At 41.5% G+C, this 18,887-nt stretch overlaps 1 protein-coding gene across 1 annotated transcript in view; it reads left to right on the top strand.

Moving 5' to 3' along the window:
* The window catches only part of LOC126161764 (ubiquitin-conjugating enzyme E2Q-like protein CG4502), a 665,340-nt gene that overhangs the window by 370,186 nt on the left and 276,267 nt on the right, over positions 1–18,887 (top strand). Inside the window, exon 3 of the mRNA XM_049917821.1 lies at positions 266–337. The gene's annotated coding sequence lies outside the window, so the exon portion shown is untranslated. The remainder of the gene's footprint in view (positions 1–265; positions 338–18,887) is intronic.

Consider the following 18,887-nt stretch of genomic DNA (forward strand, 5'->3'; position numbering starts at 1 on the left):
TTACGCATTTCCAGAATATGATGCAGTCATTTTGTGTAGTGAACTACGGTTATATACGACCATCCTCCAACACAACGAAGAGCTAAAAATCGTTTGTATGGTTAAATTTTAGCTAAATCGGCGATATTCGAGCCTTATTTTTAATACATTTTACCATATTCACAACAGCAGTGACGCCGTCCCCCTCTTCTTCTATATAATTCACTTTTTTGTGGCAAATTTCGAGAAAGAAAGCTCTGATGTTGACCATTCTCTGTGTGTGCAGGTGTCATGAGGTCGAGCTGAGCCGCTGGCAGGTGGACGGGTTCCGCTACACTGCTACTGTGCTGACAGATCGGTGAGTGCCCGGAGCATGATTTATGCAGTATATGTTGAAAGGTTACTGTAATGTTTGCATTGCGATTGATCAAATTTATGTCTGCTAAATAAAATATGCAATGTGCAACTGAATAGGTTAATGAAACTGGATTCTACTGAGTAATAATTCGTACAATGCACAAATAAGGACGCATCACTGACGGCAAATTATAAACATATTAATTCGACATTTGAACAGAGGTTACTTGAAAAAAATGTGCTTCCTGTGATCACCGGATGCACTACTCATTGAGTTCCATTTTGAAACTGAAAACCACAGTTGATGAAAAGAAATTGTCTGCTAGTGCAAGACATCAAGAGAGGAAAGGACAGTTACATAGTCAGATTGATAGTACCGCCTGTTGTAGGCTTATGAGAGCCTGCAATAGATGGTAAGTGCGGAAAACTAGAATAAATTTGCAGGGAAAATTATTCATTACTGAACGAGATCCGTTTTAGCTTCCTGTATTTAGTCACTTTATTTACTTATTTTATTTATTTATTTATTTGTTGAGACATAAATCATCTGACTGGTTCGATGTGGCTCGCCACCAAGTCCAACTATTTGTTGGATGAATTCCAATCTCTGTCTTTCCCTGCAGTTTTTACCCACTACAGCTCCCTCTAATACCAATGACGTTATTTCCTCATTTCTTATCCCATGGGCTGTCATCCTTTTCCTTCGTCTTTTCAGTGTTTTCCGTATGTTCCTTTTTTCACCGATTCTGCGGAGTACCATTTCATTCTTTCTCAATCTGATTATTTTCAACATTCTTGTGCAGCACCGCATCTCAAACTCTTCTCTTCACTTCTATTCTGATTATCCCATTTCCGTGATTCACTATTATACAATGCTGCGCTCCAAACGCACATGCTCAAAACGTTCTTCTTCAAATACAGACCTAAGTTTACTATCAGTAGACTTCTCTATCACAGGATTTCCCTGTTTGCATGGCTAGTCTGCTTTTTACGTTCCCCTTGTTTTGTCTGTCATGGGTTATTTTGCTTCCAAGGTAGCGGAATTCCTTAACTTCCTCGTGATCACCAATATTGATGTTAAGCTTCTACATATTCTCATTTCTGCTGCTTCCCTTTACTTTTGTCTTTAGCGGTTTACTCGCAAACTATATTCTGTACTCACTACATTGTTCATTCTGTTCAACAGATTCGATAATTCACTTCAACTTCATTGGAGACTACAACGTCAAGAGCAAATCTTATCGCTGACATACTTTCACTGCGCATTTTATTCACACTCACCAATTTTTCTTTCATTTCCGACAATATTTCTTAGATGTTTAGATTAAACAGTAGGGGCGACAGACTGTATCCCTGCATTGCACATTTTTTTCGTCTTTAACGTTTTGTAAACAAGACGGACACATAAGGTAGACTCGCTAGCTAATAATATACAAAATCCATCAAGAGAATGCAAAAGTCCACTAGTAACGTAGGTAACAGTGCACATTATTCAAGCAAGGGGATCAAGGAAATAATTGTAACGGCCATTTATATATGTATGGACTTCGTCCCACAGAGAAAGACGATTATCCAATATTTTCATAACACCAAGATAATGCTCAACAGAAAGATATAACAATTAACTTGCTTTCAGCTGAGAGGGGCTACATAAGCATGATGGAGTAACGGATGACAAAGACTGTGAGAATGTACTCGCCCACTTGGGTCCAAAACTCAAACCTTTCGCAAAACACTGAGTTCCGATTTACACGAACCGTCCATAAAATGAATCAATTGACTATGCCTGAAAGAAACATTAAAAACAGAATGAAGTTAATGTAGAAAATTATGAAAGCGGTATCTCCTCTATACCCAAAAGCATCGTGCGATCTCTCCAGTTAATGTTTTGTTGTGCAACCTCCCTTCTCCCCCTCCCCCCCCCTCCCACGAAATACTATCAACTTCGCTAAATGCTAAATCAAAATTCACCATTTAAAACTTTCCCTGTCAAAGCAATGACTCGTTGTCCCTTCAGGGAACTGCCGTGTGTAAGTCCAAAGAAGTCGCCCAAAGTTTTCAACCAACTGACACAGGCACACATCTTTGGACATGTTGTCGCCTGTATCAACTTGCGTTAAGCAATTAAAGGAGACAAAATAGCAACGAAGTTTCAGTTTCATTTGAGATGAAGATTGCTGTCTGCCGAGCAAGTTTCTCCTTCCTTTTCTTTCCAACGCTCACAAAATCCTTGTTAGTGTTGTTAAATCCTAATTCGCCTTCTGCATTAATTTCAGCATCACAGTCACACAAAACTAGCATTCAAATCCTTTACTTTTTGCTATAACCTGCTGCATATTAACCGCACTCCAGAAAACTGCACCAGCTGAAAAACTGCTAAACTGCAGGTAATAATGGTATTCGAATAAAAACAACTGCGTCGTACAACTCTCAAAGATGATGTAGTCTAACGTGTTAGTCCAGGCAAAATTTGAATCATTTATACATTTTTGGTGAAGAATGGCTTGTTTTCTATACTGCAGGCGCATGTTTGTTTTCAAACAGAAGTAAGCTCACATTCCAACCAGAAATATATCTTTTGTTTCTTGTTTCTTCAATTTTCCCGATCGACTGGCAACAAGTATGAAATTCGATAGAGCTTCCCCGTCGACCGAAACAGCAAAACAGTAGAAAAATGGTTCAAATGGCTCTGAGTACTATGGGACTTAACATCTGAGGTCATCAGTCCCCTAGAACTTAGACCTCCTTGTTTCTCCACGCCGCAGCCACCATCTCTAAAAAGCTCTATAAAAGGTAGTTGAATGTGTTATCTATCTGTTTCAGTTATCAGTGTACTCATTTTATTGTCGAGAACTATAACTATTATAATAAATGCAGGCTATAATGTAGTTGGTTTCCATAGCAGACGGCAGATTTCGTTTGAGGTTAGTCACAGTTTACCACAAGAAGTGCACAGTGGTGTGGTTAGCAGAGGTGTAACTCTATGTATCAGAGATGGAAATATCCCAGTTTCCTTTAAAATTCGAGATAAAAATGTCAAATTATAGTATGTAGACAAATAAGGAATAGATGTCGCAGTAATCGCACTTCTTAACTTACTGGATAGGTCCAGCATGGTTCATTGTCCGCAGCTCGTGGTCGTGCGGTAGCGTTCTCGCTTCCCACGCCCCGGTTCCCGGGTTCGATTCCCGGCGGGGTCAGGGATTTTCTCTGCCTCATGATGACTGGGTGTTGTGTGATGTCCTTAGGTTAGTTAGGTTTAAGTAGTTCTAAGTTCTAGGGGACTGATGACCGTAGATGTTAAGTCCCATAGTGCTCAGAGCCATTTTGACCCACGGTTCATTTTAATCTTAGAGATGATGTGTTTATTGTAATGGATAAATGCGAAATGGAAGGAAGGAACGACAGTGACTCAGACTGAAGCAGGCTGGTAACCCGAAGAATACATCTTATGTTATTGGGAATCTATATCTTGTAAGCGCTATTGACCAAGTTATGTGGTGCAGTGGTGGAACACTAGAATCGTATTCAGTAGGACCCCAGAAACCCAGATTTAGTTTTTCCCTGGATTTCCCTAAATCGCTTAAACCACACGATCGTATTGTTCCTTTCAAAACGCCGCAGCCTTGACTAGCCCGAGCTTGTGATCAGTCACCAAAGATCTCGCCGTCGACAGGACGTGAAACCCAAAACTTTCTCTCTTTTCTGTAGATACTTCTACTGTAACAGGTAACGATTTCAAAAACAAAATTTCCGTAATATGGATCATCTGGTACTAATTCTTTAATGGTTTTGTTTTCTCACTATTGGCCCCACATACTGAATGCCGCCTCCACCCCTTCCCCACGTTTCCCTGTTCCAGTCGTGGATGGTGTGTGGGAAAAAAGATCGTCGGTAAGAACCCATGAAACTTTCTGATTTTATCTTCGTGATCTTTTAGTGAGGTATTCTAATACGAATATAACACTCTATAATGGAAATGATTGTGTCATATACTGTGTTGTGTGTAGAAACCAAAGACGTTGGTCCTTGCATAAGAAAATCGAACGTTATCATTGCATTATCACTGATTTTTATTAACTCTGTTGTTGAATGTAATATTAAAGACTCCGACTTTGGTTTTGCTCTGATAAAAACTTATATTTGTGAATGTTACGTATCAGAACTCGATAGTAATAGTTGTGTCCAAGGAAGAAATAAACGAGTGCCCATCTCTGATAAACAATTAGGTGAGACTCGAACGTAAATATTACTCTTTCTGGTCATTCTAATCAGCACGGAAATTTTCAGCTACACTATGTCGACGTGTAGTTGGGGAGACGCTGGGGTGTAATATATTGGTTGACTCTTCTAGCAATGTACTCTCATTGAATATTAACAGCAAACGACACTATAGTGAACAGCATCTATAGTGACGTCAGCCATTTCAGTTGCATGAGCGTCTCCAAGGTGCTTTCACGCTTTCTAAAAACGCGCTGCTGTACTTTGGGTGTCCTCAGTTTCCTCTATCAGTTCTTTTTGGTACAGCTCCCAAATTGACGAGCAATAATGATGCGTCGGTCGAACAAACGTTTACTGAATGCATTTCGCGTAACAACCTCGGAGACAAAACAAGAGAAATTAGGGCTCTTAAGGGAGCTTACAGACCGACGTTTTACCCTCGCGTCATTTGCGAGTGGAACAGGAAAGCGAATGATATGGGTCTCGCCGCCAAACACTATATGGACCTTACGGGTGGAGTATGTAAGCAGATATATATGTATCTAAAATAAAGAATAAGGCTATACGTGGAGAGGCGCTGAATGAAACGCGTTTGGCTGTCAAGAGAACAATAATGGAAGCCGTCAGTGACTACTGTAACATATAACTGTCGAAAGACTCTTCACGAAATCCAAAGAAAAGAGCTGTTAGTTGCACTAATCTTAGTGTCCAGTCAGTCACGGAAGAGACAGGAACTGAAACTGAGAGTAGCAAAGCAAAGGCAGAAAAGCTTAATTCTCTTTTCAAATGCACCGTTACAAAGAAAACCCCACGAGTATTGCCCCAATGTAATTCTCGTATCTCACAAATAATGAGTGAAATAGATATTAGTGTCAGTGGCATTGAGAAGCAGCTGAAATCGTTAAACTGAACGAACTCCCAGGGCCCGATGGAATCCCTATCAGATTCTATACCCAATCTGCGACTGAGTTACTCCCTCTGTTAACTGTAATCTACCAGAGATCGCTCGAACAGAGAACCGTGGTCGGTAGCTGGAATGAAACCACACGTCACACTCGTTTAAAACAAGGGCAGCAGAAGTGATCCACAAAACAATCATCAACATCCTGAAAAGATGCTCTGAGTCCAAACGTAATGAAGTATCTCAAACACAATGAGGTCCTCCGAGCCGGCCAGCATGGATTTCTAAAACATGAATCATGTGAAATCCAGCTCACACTTTTACCACATGTCGCATTGAAAGCCATGAATCAAGACAGTTAGGCAGATGCAGTATTTGTCGTTTTCTGAAAATAATTTGATTCAATATTACATTTACGCTTGTTATCAAAAGTACGATCGTATGGGCTTGTTGTTGTGGTCTTCAGTCCTGAGACTGGTTTGATGCAGCTCTCCATGCTACTCTATCCTGTGCAAGCTTCTTCATCTCCCAGTACCTACTGCAACCTACATCCTTCTGAATCTGCTTGGTGTATTCATCTCTTAGTCTCCCTCTACGATTTTTACCCTCCACGCTGCCCTCCAATACTAAATTGGTGATCCCTTTATGCCTCAACACATGTCCTACCAACCAATCCCTTCTTCTAGTCAAGTTGTACCACAAACTTCTCTTCTCCACAATCCTATTCAATACTTCCTCATTAGTTATGTGAACCACGCATCTAATCTTCAGCATTCTTCTGTAGCACCACATTTCGAAAGCTTCTATTCTCTTCTTGTCCAAACTATTTATCGTCCATGTTTCACTTCCATACATGACTACACTCCATACAAATACTTTCAGAAACGACTTCCTGACACTTAAATCTATACTCGATGTTAACAAGTTTCTCTTCTTCAGAAACGCTTTCCTTGCCATTGCCAGTCTACATTTTATATCCTCTCTACTTCTACTATCATCAGTTATTTTGCTTCCCAAATAGCAAAACTCATCTACTACTTTAAGTGTCTCATTTCCTAATCTAATTCCCTCAGCATCACCCGACTTAATTCGACTACATTCCATTACCCTCGTTTTGCTTTTGTTGATGTTCATCTTATACCCTCCTTTCAAGACACTATCCATTCCATTCAACTGCTCTTCCAAGTCCTTTGCCGTCTCTGACAGAATTACAATGTCATCGGCGAACCTCAAAGTTTTTATTTCTTCTCCATGGATTTTAATACCTACTCCGAATGTTTCTATTATTTCCTTCATTGCTTGCTCAACATACAGTTTGAATAACATCGGGGAGAGACTACAAACCTGTCTCACTCCCTTCCCAACCACTACTTCCCTTTCATGTCCATCGACTCGTATAACTGCCATCTGGTTTCTGTACAAACTGAAAATAGCCTTTCGCTCCCTGTATTTTACCCCTGCCACCTTCAGAATTTGAAAGAAAGTATTCCAGTCAACATTGTCAAAAGCTTTCTCTAAGTCTTCAAATGCTAAAAACGTAGGTTTGCCTTTCCTTAATCTAGCTTCTAAGATAAGTCGTAGGGTCAGTATTGCCTTCACGTGTTCCAACATTTCTAAGGAATCCAAACTGATCTTCCCCGAGGTCGGCTTCTACTAGTTTTTCCATTCGTCTGTAAAGAATCCGCGTTAGTATTTTGCAGCTGTGACTTATTAAACTGATAGTTCGGTAATTTTCACATTTGTCAACACCTGCTTTCTTTGGGATTGGAATTATTATATTCTTCTTGAAGTCTGAAGGTATTTCGCCTGTTTCATACATCTTGCTCACCAGATGGTAGAGTTTCATCAGGACTGGCTCTCCCAAGGCTGTCAGTAGTTCTAATGGAATGTTGTCTACCCCCGGGGCCTTGTTTCGACTCAGGTCTTTCAGTGCTCTGTCAAACTCTTCACGCAGTATCGTATCTCCCATTTCATCTTCATCTACATCCTCTTCCATTTCCATAATATTGTCCTCAAGTACTTCGCCCTTGTATAGACCCTCTATATACTCCTTCCACCTTTGTGCTTTCCCTTCTTTGCTTAGAACTGGGTTTCCATCTGAGCTTTTGATTTCATACAAGTGGTTCTCTTTTCTCCAAAGGTCTCTTTAATTTTCCTGTAGTCTGTATCTATCTTACCCCTAGTGAGATAAGCCTCTACATCCTTACATTTGTCCTCTAGCCATGCCTGCTTAACCATTTTGCACTTCCTGTCGATCTCATTTTTGAGACGTTTGTATTCCTTTTTGCCTGCTTCATTTACTGCATTTTTATATTTTCTCCTTTCATCAATTAAATTCAGTATTTCTTCTGTCACCCAAGGATTTCTACTAGCCCTCGTCTTTTTACCTACTTGATCCTCTGCTGCCTTCACTACTTCATCCTCAAAGCTACCTATTCTTCTTCTACTGTATTTCTTTCCCCCGTTCCTGTCAATTGTTCCCTTATGCTCTCCCTGAAACTCTGTACAACCTCTGGTTTAGTCAGTTTATCCAGGTCCCATCTCCTTAAATTCCCACCTTTTTGCAGTTTCTTCAGTTTTAATCTACAGGTCATAACCAATAGATTGTGTTCAGAATCCACATCTGCCCCTGGAAATGTCTTACAATTTAAAACCTGGTTCCTAAATCTCTGTCTTACCATTATATAATCTATCTGAAACCTGTCAGTATCTCCAGGCTTCTTCCATGTATACAACCTTCCATCATGATTCTTAAACCAAGTGTTAGCTATGATTAAGTTGTGCTCTGTGCAAAATTCTACCAGGCGGCTTCCTCTTTCATTTCTTACCCCCAATCCATATTCACCTACTACTTTTCCTTCTCTTCCTTTTCCTGCTATCGAATTCCAGTTACCCATGACTATTAAATTTTCGTCTCCCTTCACAATCTGAATAATTTCTTTTATTTCATCATACATTTCTTCAATTTCTTCGTCATCTGCAGAGCTAGTTGGCATATAAACTTGTACTACTGTAGTAGGCGTGGGCTTCGTATCTATCTTGGCCACAATAATGCGTTCACTATGCTGTTTGTAGTAGCTTACCCGCATTCCTATTTTCCTACTCATTATTAAACCTACTCCTGCATTACCCCTATTTGCTTTTGTGTTTATAACCCTGTAGTCACCTGAGCAGAAGTCTTGTTCCTCCTTCCACCGAACTTCACTAATTCCCACTATATCTAACTTTAACCTATCCATTTCCCTTTTTAAATTTTCTAACCTACCTGCCCGATTAAGGGATCTGACATTCCACGCTCCGATCCGTAGAACTCAAAGAGAAATTTGTGACTGGACTGAGATTTTTTTGTAGGGAGCATGCAGCAAGTTAGCCTCGATGGAGACTCATTAACAGATGTAGAAGTAACTTCAGGTACGCCTCAAGAAAGTGTTTTGGGTCCCTTGAAGTTTTATATTAATGACGTTGTGGACAATATTAATACTATCGTCAGAATTTTCACAGAGGATACAGTTATCTGTAATGAAGTGCAGTCTGAAAGAAGCTGCAAAAATATTCAGTTAGATCTTGATAAGATTCCAAAGTGGTGCAAAGATTAACAGCTTGCTTTAAACGTTCATTAGAGTAACTTTACAATGAGGAAAAACATAGACCCTCTGATATACATTAGCGAGCCACAGTTGGAATCGTAAACATTCAGATACCTGTGTCTAACACTTAGCAGGGACCTGAAGTGGAACGATCACACAGGCTCAGTTATGGGTAAAGCAGGTAGTACACTTGGTTTATTGGTAGAAATTGGACAAAGGCAATGTCTGCAAAAGAGATTGCTTACAAATCACTCGGCTGACCCTTCCTAGAATATTGCTCAAGCGTGTGCGATCCATATCAAGTAGGACTAACAGGGGATATTGAATGATCACGGAGAACGGCAGCACGAATTGTCACGTGTTTGTTAGACCCTCGGGAGAGTGTTACAGAGATGTTGAAAGAAGACAGACGTAAACTATTTCGAAAAAGCCTACTTATAATGTATTACGGACTGACTTTAAATAATAAATCTAGAATATACTACGGATTCCTACATATCACAGCAGTTAAATGGCATTCTTCCCGCGCTCCATATGTGAATCGAAGAGGAAATGCCCTAATAACTGGTATACGATAGGACTTACTCTCTGCATTCCACTTCACTGGGGTTTGCAGAGTGTGGGTGTAGTGAAGACGTAGATATCTTCCCTACGAAAGTAGATTTCAACTGGAGTCAAATTTTTCTTCCTCTACGACGAACATCAGTTGTCAATTAGTGAAATACAATATGGTTTTTAATACTATATTTAGTATGTGTTTATTCGTAGACGTGTGAATGCATCTATTCAATGTTTCCGTGAGTTCTAATTTGATTGCTCTGGTTGCTCTGAAGAGTGCATCGTTCTTCACAAGGAAGCACTGGTGCTGAGCGGTATAAATGTACAGAACGCAGATCTCTCCTGAATTACTGCAGTCTGCCTAATCAAATGAGTCTGGCTACTTTTTTAAGAGTTCTCTCGGAATCACTGGCGAGAACTTGGGTGCAAAGCTAATTTTAAACGTAACTACTCTAACAAAATTCACTCGCTGTGAATAATATGCTAGACTGAGCAACGTAATTGCTGCGCCGCTCCGAAAGGGAATACTTTAATTGTGCAATTCTGCCGAGTATTTCGGGCTACGGACTTCCATTTGCTGCGCAACATCACACAGTTTTTATTATGTTGTTATAAAGCTCCCAATAATTACTTTCTGCCACTCTCTTTCGTAGTTTATCTTTTGACCCTTAGCTGTGGATGGAAGACCTGTATCATAAAACATCAAATTTAACACTAATTCACGGTCTACAGAACAGAAATGAACATCATTTGCCGACTTTTACTACGAAATTGGTATCTGCATCATGACGTTCCATCTTTCGAAATCAAATAAATATTTCTCCTAAATTGAGCTTCTTATCTATCCTCAATGCAACTTCCACGAGGTTTTTCCTTCTTTTTTATTTAAATGTTGCTACTTAGTACAAACATTTAGTGAATAAAACATGTCTCTGATAATAATAAAAGTAAAAATAACCAGGGATAACTTAGTGCGGAACAGAAAACTTAAAACTACGCAATTACATCGGGAACTGGAAAAGAAGCGTAATAGGTAGAACAATTGTCCTATGGCATCTGACATCAAGGGTCGACTCAGAATTTAAAAGAGGCACAAAACGACATCTTAGTTCTATCCTAAACTGTAGCAATTCAATTTTCTTCGGTAACAGAAGGAGCACGAATCGTCTGTGCCCCTTTCACCATTTTTCATAACCGACAGATAAGTGAACATTAACGTACAAATTGTCAGTAGCACTACATTCCCCGTGTCACATTACGGTAATCTATGACTGTTCAAAAAACAGTCTTTAGCGATATATCGAGAGAGACAGTGACTTCGTGGCGTAGTTTTTCTTTTAGGCGACAACGGAAATTATGCAAAAGTTGACTCCTACTACTTCAACAGAAAAATCAAATGTCATTTGAGGACGCAACTACAAATTCCTATGTGGATTAATTAGTTAATTTAGTCATTTTTCTACAGTCGCATCTCACGCTACGTATGTAACTACATTATTCTGGCGATTGTTCCGAGCGGATATTTTGATTAACTATTTTGTCCGTAATGGACTGCATTTTGTGCGCTGCCACTTAGAGTCAAGTATTAAGAAATGGATTTGCATTTCGTGAGTCTGTATTGAAGTCACCTGTTTGTGACACATGAAAATTTGCGTCGGACCGGGGCTCGAACAAGGATTTCCCGCTTATTGCGAGCGATCGCACTAACCACTTCAGCCATCCTAGTACGCCTCCAGGAGTGATACAGACTTCCGCTAGCACATTTCGTGATTCCCGCGTTCTGGAGGCGTGTTCGGATAGCCGAAGTTGTTAAGGCGATCACTCGCGAAAGGCGGGAAATCTGGAGTCGAGTCCCGAACCGGCATAAATTTTCCAGGTGCCAATTCAATTCATAGTACTTACCACAGCTGTAATCATCATAGCAGTGTCTGCTCCTTCATATATGCACGCATGTCTGAACGACATTGTGAGTTGAAGATACTGAAACTGTATAAACACAGATATTGTAACCATCAATGATATTACAGTAAAAATCTTGAACAAATAGCTTTGGTCATCGGCACCGATTTAATACAACCACAACACACTTCACTTCTCATTTCATCGTCATCAGGTGAAAAGTTACGTTCATTACAATCTTTTCGTGATTACTGAACTGCACATCAAATGACAACATATATGTATATACACATTAGAAGAATACTGAATAGACAGAAAAACTAGGACACTCATACAACTGACCCTTACAGACACCAAACCCAAAATAAAATTTGTGGGAGAAATCTCAGCCCCATTCGAGATGCATACAGGGGTCAGACAAGGAGATGGTCTCTCACCACTTTTATTTAACATTGTCTTGGTCAAAATTATCAAACAATGCGAAGAAAAAGTATAAGGAATTCAGTAAGGAAGAACTTCTGCAAACAAGACGATTATAAAATGCTTGGCATCTGCAGATGGCATTGCACTACTCAGCAACAATAGATAAGAAGCACAGAACCACTGCAATGCTTACATGAAGTCTCTGAGAAAACAGATCTACAGATATCGTACGAGAAAACGCAATACAAAGAAAGAAAGAACAACGAAACCAAGCCATGTACTCAAAATATGGAAAAGTTAACAGAGTGGAAAAATGCAAATACCTCGGGGAACATATACAGATAGAAGGATTAAACAAGGCATCCAACATACAAAGAACAGAAAAGCTTCAGTAAGTGTGCTAACTGACATGGGCGCAATATAATAAAAGAAGTAGTTCAAGACAGGCTGAACTCAGCCACTATAGTATAGTTGTACTACCAGATGCACTCTACGCATCAGAAATGACCAGAATCTGAGCGTGAGACATCACAAAGACAGAAAAAATCGAACGTAAAATCCTCGGAATATTTTTGGAGCAGTACACAGAGATTTTAAATGGCTGAAGATATCAGTCAAAGAATTATATGAACGCCGACTAACGTTCTATGGACACATGCATAGCACTCTCACAAACAGGATTTTTGATGTAGTAAACAGTTGAATCAAAAATCCAACTTGATTCAAGTAATAGAAGAATGCTTAAAGCAATAAATGAGAGAGACAGATTCAGAAACAAAATTATGGAAACGAAATCTGAAGTAAAATAAACGAAGGAAACAAGCAAAACTTTGGGCACAGCAAAGGAAACAGGAGCACAGCCAAAGAATGAAGAGGTTTTGGGAAGATAAAAAGAAGAAAAAAGGAAAAAATGAATAATTATGTGACATTCAAGAAACAATCGTCCTGGAGGCAAAAATGTATAATAATAATAATAATAATAATAATAATATGTGTATGTGTGCGTGGCAAAATTTTATTTAATCATATATTTTAATATTGTATTTCTCTGTCAGTCACCACTGTAAGATGACATAACCTGGAGAACGAATTTCTAATTTTGTAGCCCACAGTGCGCGCTGTTTTGAAATTTCCTGGCGGATTAAAACTTTGTGCCGTTCCGAGATTCCCTTTGCGCGGGCAATTTTCTTTCCAGTCAGCTACAAAGGCAGGATTTATGATCCGCTGTTACAGTTTCGCAGCATCTCTCATCTGTGCTCCAAACTTCACAGAAGCTCCCAGGGGCACCTTAACGGGATTCGCATCCCAGGAAGAATGTTGAGAGCGCAGCGTGCGGAAGTTAAGGTTACGGATTCGAGTCGAGTTGCAGCACCCATTGCAATCTGTCGTTAAGTCTCGATATGTAAAATATTTTTTTGCATTTATAACAGTATTGTATTGTGTGCGACTTTCCGGTTGATGATATTGTCGTGATCATCGAAACGCGTAGTCGGTGTAAAACAGTCGTGACAGGCGCAAAATTCTTGCTTTGAACATCCTGAAATCGTGTGTGGTGGCAGGCTTAAGAAGTCTATACACATCTTACACTGTTGTTTTCTGGGAGAAAAAGTCCTGGAGCATGTTCAGATTGTGCCACAAAACTGGTGCCGCTTTCATTTCCTCAAAATAAATCAGTTACCACAGATTTTCGATCGACAGCTTTGCGGTGTAATGTTGATTCCTGGTTTACATATATAACTCATCAGTCATATAGTTTATAGGAATGTGTGCACCACTATGTTCCCAGGCCTTCCCCACCGCAACCACTAACCCGGCCTCCTGCGCCGAAGTGGAAGCGGCCACTGAGTGTAACCACCCCGGCCGTGTCGTCTTGGCACGCCACGGTCGCTGACCCAGTAACCCGCCCACCATGACACGTGTGCCCCGCGTCGCCTAACGCCCTCATTTAGTAACCTCTACGCGTCCCCACTCGTTCATTCATCTACTGCCATTTCGTAACGCCAGAGCCAGCGCGTGCGGTAGCCACGTGTGTGCCTGGAGAGGGGGCAGGAATTCGTGTCCATCGTCTCTCCTCGTAATGGATCCTAGTTTTTGGTAATCTACAGTTGCAAGGACGAACGTAAACAGCCATGATATCTATTTGCTTGCATAACTAGTCCTTAAGGGCAAATCTGATAATAATAATAATAAATAATTCCCAGGTGTGCAGCGGATCGTCTAAGATGGTCCATAATTCGTCGTACGGGCCACCCGTCTTTCTGAAAGAGTGCTGTAAGAGCAGTAGTTCTACGCTAATTAAATCGACAGGGGTGAGGGTGTGGTAAAAGATCTAGAAAAAAGCAAGCGCGATGAGGCAAGGGCTGTGAAACACGTTTACTGTGTCTGCTAACGTGCTCAACGTTTGTTACTAGCGTCCGGTACCCTGAATGTGCGACATATTCACAACATAGGGAAACATGAGAATAAACCTTGTAGTCTCCATTTATCATGAGCCTGTATTGTTCTTGTTCCATCTCGTATGAAACAAATGAGGCTGAATTACGAAATGAAAATGGACATCACATATAACTGGAGGAAGAAGCTTAGAAAATGGGTGTATACCACACACGTACTGACCGAAGACATTCGTCACTCGGCCGTTGAATGCTGGGGGATAGATCATGGTTGCGACAAGACCACAAAAAATAACGAAATTATATCAGCGAATTACATAAAGCTGCATCAAAGTATTGTAATTCAAAACAAGTGGTGTTTAGCTATGCTCAGCGTATAGGCCGGAAGACCAGACAATGTCTTGCACTATCACGGAGAAATAAAGTAAATGAACTATGAAGTTCGCAAAAGATCCATGAACAGCCGGCACGGTAGCTCAGAGTGGCAGCCGGCACGGTAGCTCAGCGTGTTCGGTCAGAGGGTTAGGTACCCTCTGTAACAATAAAACTGAGTGAATGGATCAACGAAGAGCCTAAATCGATGTCATCGGACGTCCACCTCGAACAAATTCAACGAACAATATAGAACAAAAAAAAAGAAAAAAAAAAGAGTGGTTGGTCAGAGGGCTGGCTGCTCTCTGTAATAAAAAAAATGAGTCAAGGGTTAAACGATGAACTTGAACGGGTATCTTGTGAAGCCCGCTGCGACCAAACGGAACGAACGAAAACGGACAAAATGATCAATTTTTAAAAAATGAAGTGTCCATATAATTTTAGTATTTCTAGTGATACATTAACGGATAGGAATTTAGCCCAGGAAACGATGATGCACACGGATCAGGAGCAAAGTAGATTAGTTTTCTGTTCAGTACGTGCCAGTTTGACTTTGTATGCTAGAGAATGTTGACGTCATCTGAAACAGGAACAGAATGCCCTATAAGTGTGTTCCGCTAGACCAAGAAGAAGCAACAGCTGAATGAGGACACAGCGTAGCACTGTCTCTTCAACAGACAGTGTTCAGTGTGCCCATGCTAAGGGAGGAAGAAACTATCAAACTGCAGTTTATTACAATATGCGGATGTGACAGATGAAATGGACTGCTTTCAACGGTGATTAGTTAAAGAAGTGAGAGAGCCAGATCCTAAGCAGTGTCCACACCAAAGCCTATATCCCTTCTTAGGCCAACTTCTAACAGAATCTAAATACACTTCTGGAAATGGAAAAAAGAACACATTGACACCGGTGTGTCAGACCCACCATACTTGCTCCGGACACTGCGAGAGGGCTGTACAAGCAATGATCACACGCACGGCACAGCGGACACACCAGGAACCGCGGTGTTGGCCGTCGAATGGCAGCATTTGTGCACCGCCGCCGTCAGTGTCAGCCAGTTTGCCGTGGCATACGGAGCTCCATCGCAGTCTTTAACACTGGTAGCATGCTGCGACAGCGTGGACGTGAACCGTATGTGCAGTTGACGGACTTTGAGCGAGGGCGTATAGTGGGCATGCGGGAGGCCGGGTGGACGTACCGCCGAATTGCTCAACACGTGCGGCGTGAGGTCTCCACAGTACATCGATGTTGTCGCCAGTGGTCGGCGGAAGGTGCACGTGCCCGTCGACCTGGGACCGGACTGCAGCGACGCACGGATGCACGCCAAGACCGTAGGATCCTACGCAGTGCCGCAGGGGACCGCACCGCCACTTCCCAGCAAATTAGGGACACTGTTGCTCCTGGGGTATCGGCGAGGACCATTCGCAACCGTCTCCATGAAGCTGAGCTACGGTCCCGCACACCGTTAGGCCGTCTTCCGCTCACGCCCCAACATCGTGCAGCCCGCCTCCAGTGGTGTCGCGACAGGCGTGAATGGAGGGACGAATGGAGACGTGTCGTCTTCAGCGATGAGAGTCGCTTCTGCCTTGGTGCCAGTGATGGTCGTATGCGTGTTTGGCGCCGTGCAGGTGAGCGCCACAATCAGGACTGCATACGACCGAGGCACACAGGGCCAACACCCGGCATCATGGTGTGGGGAGCGATCTCCTACACTGGCCGTACACCACTGGTGATCGTCGAGGGGACACTGAATAGTGCACGGTACATCCAAACCGTCATCGAACCCATCGTTCTACCATTCCTAGACCGGCAAGGGAACTTGCTGTTCCAACAGGACAATGCACGTCCGCATGTATCCCGTGCCACCCAACGTGCTCTAGAAGGTGTAAGTCAACTACCCTGGCCAGCAAGATCTCCGGATCTGTCCCCCATTGAGCATGTTTGGGACTGGATGAAGCGTCGTCTCACGCGGTCTGCACGTCCAGCACGAACGCTGGTCCAACTGAGGCGCCAGGTGGAAATGGCATGGCAAGCCGTTCCACAGGACTACATCCAGCATCTCTACGATCGTCTCCATGGGAGAATAGCAGCCTGCATTGCTGCGAAAGGTGGATATACACTGTACTAGTGCCAACATTGTGCATGCTCTGTTGCCTGTGTCTATGTGCCTGTGATTCTGTCAGTATGATCATGTGATGTATCTGACCCCAGGAATGTGTCAATAAAGTTTCCCCTTCCTGGGACAATGAATTCACGGTGTTCTTATTTCAATTTCCAGGAGTGTATATTCTGTCGGTGAAGTACCCAAATATTATAGTTTACAACCAGAACCAAAAACTAGGTTTTGAACTATCATCGAATGATAGTGAGACATGAGTTACTTACTTAGCCATTCCATACTATTCCTTCTGATCCTTGCAACGATGCTCTATGTTCCTGGTGGTCAAACACAGCCGAAAGCGCAACTTATTATCAGCATTTACTGAATGCTGAAGATTTCGCGTAACAGCATAGATTTCCTGTTCTGCCTAATGGTACCATTTCCTCGTCGGATGATTGATTATACTTCTTGATGTAGGAAATCGTTAGAGATATGCAATCTCTCATTGAGACATAATTATTTTATATAATATTTTGCGCTTTTAGCTTTTCTAAAATAAATTAGTCTTTTGACTGATTTGACGCTGCCCGACACGAATTTCTTTTAGATATACAGAACCACATTTCGGTGGTTATTCTGTTGTTTTGTGGTTTTGATACAGAATTGAAGCGCCATTTTTGTGAAGATAAGGGAACAGCGACCGAGAGATATCCGTTATCACTCCGAATATTATTATTCAATTGCTTTAACCGTAGCCATACATAACGCTTTCCTTAGGCTGGTGTAGAATTTTTCAGAATAAATGATCACATTGCAGTATACAGGTAACACTGCAGATACTTGACAAAGACATTACAGTATTGGCGCTTTACACTGAAGTATATCAACCCAGTAATCGAATTTCTGAGAAGTTTCAACTTTTAATTGTTTTCCATTCTTTCACTTTGTTTAGAGTGGATCGACCAAACAGATGATCACTCGTCTGGAAATGAAGAAATGAAGTATTGGTTTGAATGTTTCGTAAGCACCGAGATCATTAGAGACTAAACACGAGCTCTTATTGGGACTTAATATCGGCCACAGCCACTTTATGGGAACCAAGCGCGCAGTCACCTGAAGTGGTTTAGCGTAACCGCGGAAAACCTAAATCAAAGTTGGAAACAATTATTTAAACCTCTCTCCTAGTAAAATATTGTTCCAGTGTCTTACTGAGTACAGTCTACTACGCCAAAACGAAGAAATACGTTTCAATTACTCCCATTCAGTGTGTCATCCCTCAATCTTTACGTAACGTATATATCGTGATAAGCGTGCAAAGTTACGATTTATAGCTCCCAAATCCATTTCCTAGGCCATTTATGTTGCAAAAGTCAGTTGAACGAACCCCTCCCGTTCTGTGTTTGAACTGGGAGGAAGAGAAAGTTTGCAGACACGAAAGGGGATGGATATTCAGCGGAACGGGTCACCTTTGATGTTTAAAAAAAGCTTCTCGGGCGAAGCGCTGTCCGGGTTGAAAGAGGAAGGGGTCAGCGGTCGTTATGCAACGGTAAGCAGTTTTTAGCGGAATGCGTCACATTTCAGTGTTGTTCGTAGTAATATTTTCGTAATGGATCACTCCAAAAGCACTGAAATAGTCGTCTTCCGTCAATTGAGTTTCATACTGGGACCCTCAAAACGGTTGCAATCAGTAAATGATATCACTGCAGACCTATATCATTGATTAGCTCATTTCAGGTGGATTTTTCTCCGTAATGTACAAAAAACGTAAATATCGGTTATACTAAATAAGACAGTTTCACAGACATAACTTTTAGGCTAGACAGGCCACTCGGAAATTGCCGGATAGCTCAGTTCACAATTCACTCTTCCACTGCGGATATACACCCTTGACATGAAACCTGGCAGCACTATATTGGATGGCCAAAACGTCATGCAAGACTCCAGCTATGAAAACACATTCTTTTTGTCACTAGCGTAGTCAGGTCTTCACAACGTCGTAGGTGTTGTTTGGCAACTCTATCGTCGTAAAAGTGATATGCGGGTGTGGGACTGATTTATCCCGCTAAATTGGCTTGACTATCTTATCATCTCGACGA

The sequence above is a fragment of the Schistocerca cancellata genome, chromosome 2, assembly GCF_023864275.1.
Source record: "Schistocerca cancellata isolate TAMUIC-IGC-003103 chromosome 2, iqSchCanc2.1, whole genome shotgun sequence".
NCBI lineage: Eukaryota > Metazoa > Arthropoda > Insecta > Orthoptera > Acrididae > Schistocerca > Schistocerca cancellata.